A 6,401-nucleotide genomic window follows, 5' to 3' on the forward strand; every position below is an offset into this window, starting at 1 on the left:
CAAATCGCCTCACTGCGACCTTTTGTGTGCGCAAAGCGACAGGTAGATGGCGCGTGGTTCATGCTTACAATAAGCTGAACACGGCGACCATACCGGCGCAAACGCCAATTTTGCGGAAAGATGTCTTGTTCAGCTCCATGGGAAAGTAAACTATCTTTTTCGCGTTGGATTTAAGGGATGGCTACTATCCGGTACTCATGAGAGAATCCGATGAAGCAAAATAGCTCCAAGCCCCCCAAGCGGAATGTTTGGGAGTGGCTTGGGATGCTTCAAGGTTTAAATAACGCACCAGCGACATTCAACCGAGTGATGGCTCACGTGATGCGTCCGCACCGTGCCTACGTGCCCCATTACTTCGACGATGGATTCGAGCATAGTAGGGCCGAGGACGGCGCACAAGCGTCATTTAGACGCTCTGTTGCAGACTTTGAAGGACGCATAATTGTACGTCAACTTGCAAACGTGCGTCATAGGAGTCCCCGAGATACCTGTGTTGGGCTGCATCGTAGGTATACATAATGTACAAGCAGACCTAGACAAGGTAAATTCGGTAAAGGAATGGCCAATCCCAAGGCATGTGAAATATTTGCGTTAATTTCATGGGCTCGCTAATTACTTGCATAAATATAGCAAGAATTATGCTGAACAATTTAAACCATTATCTGACCTCCTCTGAAAGGACGCAGAATGGGTTTGGTTAAAAAACGATGATGCGTTCCCATCAGTTAAGCAATCTCTATTAGAGGCACCGGTCTTGGAATTGCCAGACGCGGATAAGCCTTTAGCGTCGTCTGCGATGCAAGTAATTTTGCAATCGGCAGCGCGCTCATGCAAAAGGATAACGACGGCGTTGACTGCGTCATCTCTTATCAGTCCCGGCTATTAAAAGCCGCGGAACTGAATTACCCTGTGCATGACAAAGAGCTACTTTCAATAAAGTATGCTCTTGTCAAGTTTCGTGTGCACCTTTTGGGCACCGAACCATTTGTGGTTTAGTACGGATCATGAATCACTGCGGACCGCAATAAACTTACCGCACCTCTCGCCTAGTATGGCAAGATGGCTTACATTCTTTTCTGAATTTAAAATCAAAGTTGAATACAAGCGGGTAAGTCGAATGCCTTGGCTGACGCTTTATCGCGCATCCCAGACTTCGAAATTAGATATCAGGAAAGTCTGTCTAGTGCTAAAGCACAATTTCAGCCGTCAACGTCGGTAACCATGAAGGCAAACCACGTGACGAGCTCGTTAGCCTCTAAAAGAGAGCTATAGTCAGGACGATCATTGTCGTCTGCTGTTAGATCATTTTGGTGGACGGACGGTAAACCTTCTGTCGCACCTAAAAGTTAAGTTAAAGCGCTTTAGCTACAGCGATGGCCTGTTATGGCATCAGCTGTCAGCTTGTGACCCCTTGAGAATCAATGTCCCATGCTACAGATCTCAAGCTTAAGATGCTTCAAGAGCTCCATGATACACTATTGATTGAGTATCTGGGCCGTGAAAATACATTTTTACGAGTGTCAGAGGGATTTTGGTGGCCACACCTACATCGATGGGTGGCCAGCTATATTCGCTCCTACGAACAGTGTCAGCGCATTAAAGGGTGCCCCGTCCACCAGTGCGCCATTGAAGCCGCTACCGATTCCGACGGATTGTTGGAAGTCAGTCAGTCTGGGACTTCATTTTTGACATGCCGCCTGACCACAAGGGTCGGACGAGGCTTGTTGTCGTTGAATACAGACTGAGCAAATCGGTGCATTTCGCACCATGCAGAACATTGATCACAGGCAAGAAGGCAGCTCTTTTGTTCCTAGGTCATGTATACCAACCACACGGGATGCCCGGGTCCATAGGATCGGACCGGGATCCACGTTTTACGTCTGGTTTCTGACGACATGTGTTTGAGCTGCTAGGTACCAAGCTCCACAGGTCTACAGCCGATCACCCTCAGCCCGATGAGCAAACCGAACGTTCTAATCGGGTCGCGGCGGATGTATTGCGCACGGTGGCTACTCCCAAATAATGGAGCAAACAATTGCCTTTCGTGGAGCTTGCTATAAATAACAGTGTCCACGCCAGTACGGGTGAGAAACCATTTTATATTAATGGACTGCGCCATTCTCGGACGCCAGTCTCGTTTGTGCGCAGCCCGAGGCTTCGTTAAGGAGGTCCCTCATTACGCTCGGTGCAAAAGAGGGACATAGTTTCGTCAATATGACGATGACCCGAGAGGGTATCAAGTACGACGAGAACTTGTTCTAGTGATTCTGCCGGTTTAGCAGTGGTCACCTTAAGGTGTCAGTATCAAGGCACGGCAAGAAAGGCCTGTGCTCCAAAACAATAATGACATTTTGTTGTTAACAACTACGTCCAATGACCGACCTCTCGGCGGTGTCATAGGCGCGTTTGATGCTAAAAGCTCAACGCTTTTGGATGAGCGATTAGCCATCATACGAAAAGTCCGTGACGGGATGGCAAGCGCTTAGGACAAACAAACAAACATGCTGACCAAAATGGTCGCAAAAACAGTGAGCGCTTTAGTCGTAAAAAGTACTATCAAGTACTGCTGCTCAACCTAACAATGCAGTTTTTGTACTACCCGAAGGTACTACGAAATTGTTGCAGCATTTCATCGGGCCGTTCACGGTGGTCGAAGAGGTTGTAGACCTGAATTATATGCTCACCCCCTTCCCCCGTATATGAAGACGCATCCCATATTTTACGTGTGTCGTCTGAAACGGTATGTTGATTTAGAAGAGATCACATACCCTTATCCGTCTAACGAGACCGATGGTGATGCCGACTGTGAGTCGAGCGTCGATCTGGTGAGGGAGGCGGGGAAGTTGAAAAACTTCCAGCCGTATGACTCCTCCAACCACGATACGGATGTGGAGAGCGAGGTATACCACGAGCGTACCGCGGATCCCTCAGCATCAACTTTACCAAAAGGTCCAGCCGAAGTTTCAGCCTTTGGTAATCCTGACGACCCTACGCGTGGACATTGTAAAGACCTGAAGCCAGTCACCTTCGAGATCCTCGATCCGGCGTTCAGTAGCGCTCCGCGTCTGCGAATGAACGGATGCGGGATAGGCTGCCGTGAGTAGGTGGGCAAAATCGCCGCTCCTATCGGGCGACCCCTGCACTGATAAATGCTGCTGGGAACCAACGCTTCCTTGTTAGAATGTTGGTTGCTCACCTCTCCCTGCAGCAAAAACATCAAATCCTCGTCTACAGGAGAGGTAATCCAAAGAGTTCTGACCATTTCGACGCGCTGCACTTCGACATACCGGGTCTGGTGTCTGCCTATGAGAAGGAGCACCAGTTGTCAATCCGCTAGTTCCATATGGACTTGCAGGAGTGACGTCATGAGTAGAAGCAGGGGGTACAGTACCGCCCATGATTTCTTTCACACGCAAGCAAGCGAAGTTAATTCGAAGCAACCCTTGTTTCGCCACATCGAAATGTGGCTGAAAGCGGCGCAGGAATTCCGCTTCGTAATGGTCGCTTGTTTCATTTGAATGCAACACGACCGGGATCGGGAAGATACGACCAAGTGATCTCCCCTTAGCCTTCCACGAGCTATAGATACGACAAAATAATGTGCATCTAGAGTAGCGCGCTCTAGGCGCGACGTACTCGTGCCACGCAAATATGATCATTCGGATGGAGGTGGCCACCAGTCACATAGCCACGTTCAATGCGACTGGCTTGTGACACCGACTGGACACGCTCACGTGCCGTCGGTGTAGCTTTACGCTCAGGCTCTTCTGCGGACCCATTGTGAATGATTGGTCTGAACGACAGGTGTTGCGGTTCTACCCAACTGAGAATCCTCTGCGCCTTTATGGGCAGCGCTCTCACGAATGGTCGCTGTGCTAGCTTGCGCAGACGACGAGACAATTGCTTTGTTGACGTAAGGCAAGTTGGCCTTCGCAGCGTTGGGCGTCTCCATGTTAGGAGCAATGGGTGAAGTTTAAATAGGCAATAAAGCGTCATCAATCTTCCTCATTAGATCGCTGTGCTCATCACTACTATGAGATGATGGCAGCGGTGTCTACTATGAGATTATGACAGCGGTGTCGACTCATTGTTGACAACAATGAGCGACGGATCTATATTCTCACAAGAGCGTGGCCGCATTTAGACGTGCCCGCCTACACTTGGTAGCACTTGAAATCCTTCCCACGGCCCGCATCTCTGCGTGTGTACGATGAGCCTCAACACGATTGGGCTTATTTCCCCCACCTCTTCGACATTGATCGGAAGGTGGCAGGGCACTTGGCGCAGGAATTTGGTGAACAAGCCCTGGCCAGGCTTCTTCACCAAGTTCCTGCGCCAAGTGCCCTGCCACCTTCAAGAATGCCTTAAACTGCTACAACTGAGCAACATGTTGCTCAGTTGGAGCAGTTTAAGGCATTCGTGCTCGGACATCGGACACAGAGCCATACTGCGACGGAGTCCGTCACTCAGACGCAGGATGAGCTGAGGCATGAGCATCAAGGCGAGGCTTTCAACAGGACTGTTGAGATGCTCTCTGCCCGGCCGCATCAGCTGAGGCCCATTCCGATGGACCCGCCCAAGTTTGATGGAACTGCAGCGCACACTACTGTCCATTGGCTGTTAGCTGTGGAGCAATGCGGTGTCACGCAGCTCATTGAGGACGACAGCCGGATGATGTCGCACACCATCCGGCCTCAGAGTAAGCCTGGGCTTACTCGGCGCTTGTGGCGGCGTTCCCTACATGGGTGATCTTTAAACAAAGATTCGCGCCATGTACCAGCCGTCGAACATCGAAATGTTGCTTCAGGTTCGCTTTTTTTAAAGCGACAGGTGAAGCGATCTCTGCAAGATTATGTGCAAGAGGTGCGTTCGCTGTCGGCGTTTATTACCGTAGGTCCGATTCCGGAGCACATTATGTTGCCCACGTTTATGAACGGACTACGGAGGAGCGAGATGCCCTACTAACGCGGACTCTGAAGCTACCCCTAAGTTCAGAGTTGTCGAACAAATGGGTAGCATAGTCCCTGAGGTCTCGAAATGTCGAACCTTAATTCTGCTGTTCTATAGCGCAAGTACGAGGCTATTACCAGGTGACGACCCTCCTAGTGGATTCGTGTGCATCACAAAGTTTTGTATAAATCGCGGCTCTGAGAAAGAGATCGGCAATATTTGAGTCGCTTTGCCAGGATGGCAACGGGACGAGGTGACCGTTTGTTTAGCGAGCGGCGCGCTCGCTAAGTCTGAGGAAGTTCAGGTAGAACTCGCCTTCAGCTTTAGTAACTTCTCTTGGAAAGAGAAGTTCACAGTGCTAGGTATGGAGAGTCCGTATGACCTCATCTTAGGCATGCCATGGTTGGCAAAACACCAACTATGGATAGGCTGGCGTAAGTGCACAGTTGCGAACTCTGCACAGGACACCGGAAGGAATGTGCTCCTGCGAGAGGCGTATGCAACTGATGTCGTATCACACAACTGAGGGTGCGTTGACGGGATGTCAAACGTCACCAATTCCTACCCAGCTCGTGGAGATTGAGGTAGTAAAAAGGGCAATGACAAGTAGTCATGTGTCCCATAGTCCTGCACAGAGCCGAGAGTCTGTGGCAGTAGACAGTGAGCTGACAGGAAGTCAAGCGTTGCATAAATCGGCACTTGGTGCGGTTGGAAGAGGTGCGTTAGCAAGGAGTGCAACGGTACCCGCTTACCAGAAAAAGGTCGTGGTGACTCGTCTAAATGAGTAACCATTGGATCAGTCTCTAATAAAGAGGACGGGCCTTCGAACGAGGTGTTCGAGGCCGTCAAAGACGAAATTGCGGAGGCATCCTCAGTTGAGGTGCTCCGGCAAGTCTTTGATCTGCCGAGAAGATAGTAAATCTCCCGGAGATGTCGTGGGATCTGTTCCTTGCCGAATTAAAGGAAGGAAAGATCCACGAAATAGTCACACCAGTTCCAGAAGAGAACTTGGTGGACTGCTGCTCGTCGTCCACAATGGACGAGAGCGTCCTAGAAACGGACAAAAAGAAGCGGTACGCTGCTCAAGGCTGGGATGCCTTGAGAGACAGTCCGTTCTTTGAGGTTCTGTGGAAACATCGTGATGTGTTCCCAGAAGAAGTGCCGAGCCGCCTACCAGCAGATAGGGGCATCGGGCACGAGATAGACCTCGAACCTGGCACCAAGTATTGTGTGACCAGGCAATGGCCGTTGCCGAAAGAACAAGTCGATTATATCGATGAGTTCTTCGACAAACGAGCCAAGGCGGGACATGTGCGTGAGAGCAAATCGCCTCACTGCAGCCCGACCTTTTGTGTGCGTAAAGCCACAGGTGGATGGCGCGTGGTTCATGCTTATAATAAGCTGAACACGGCGACCATACCGGCGCAAACGCCAATCCCGCGGAAAGATGT

Source organism: Bremia lactucae, linkage group LG3, assembly GCF_004359215.1.
Source record: "Bremia lactucae strain SF5 linkage group LG3, whole genome shotgun sequence".
Lineage (NCBI taxonomy): Eukaryota > Oomycota > Peronosporomycetes > Peronosporales > Peronosporaceae > Bremia > Bremia lactucae.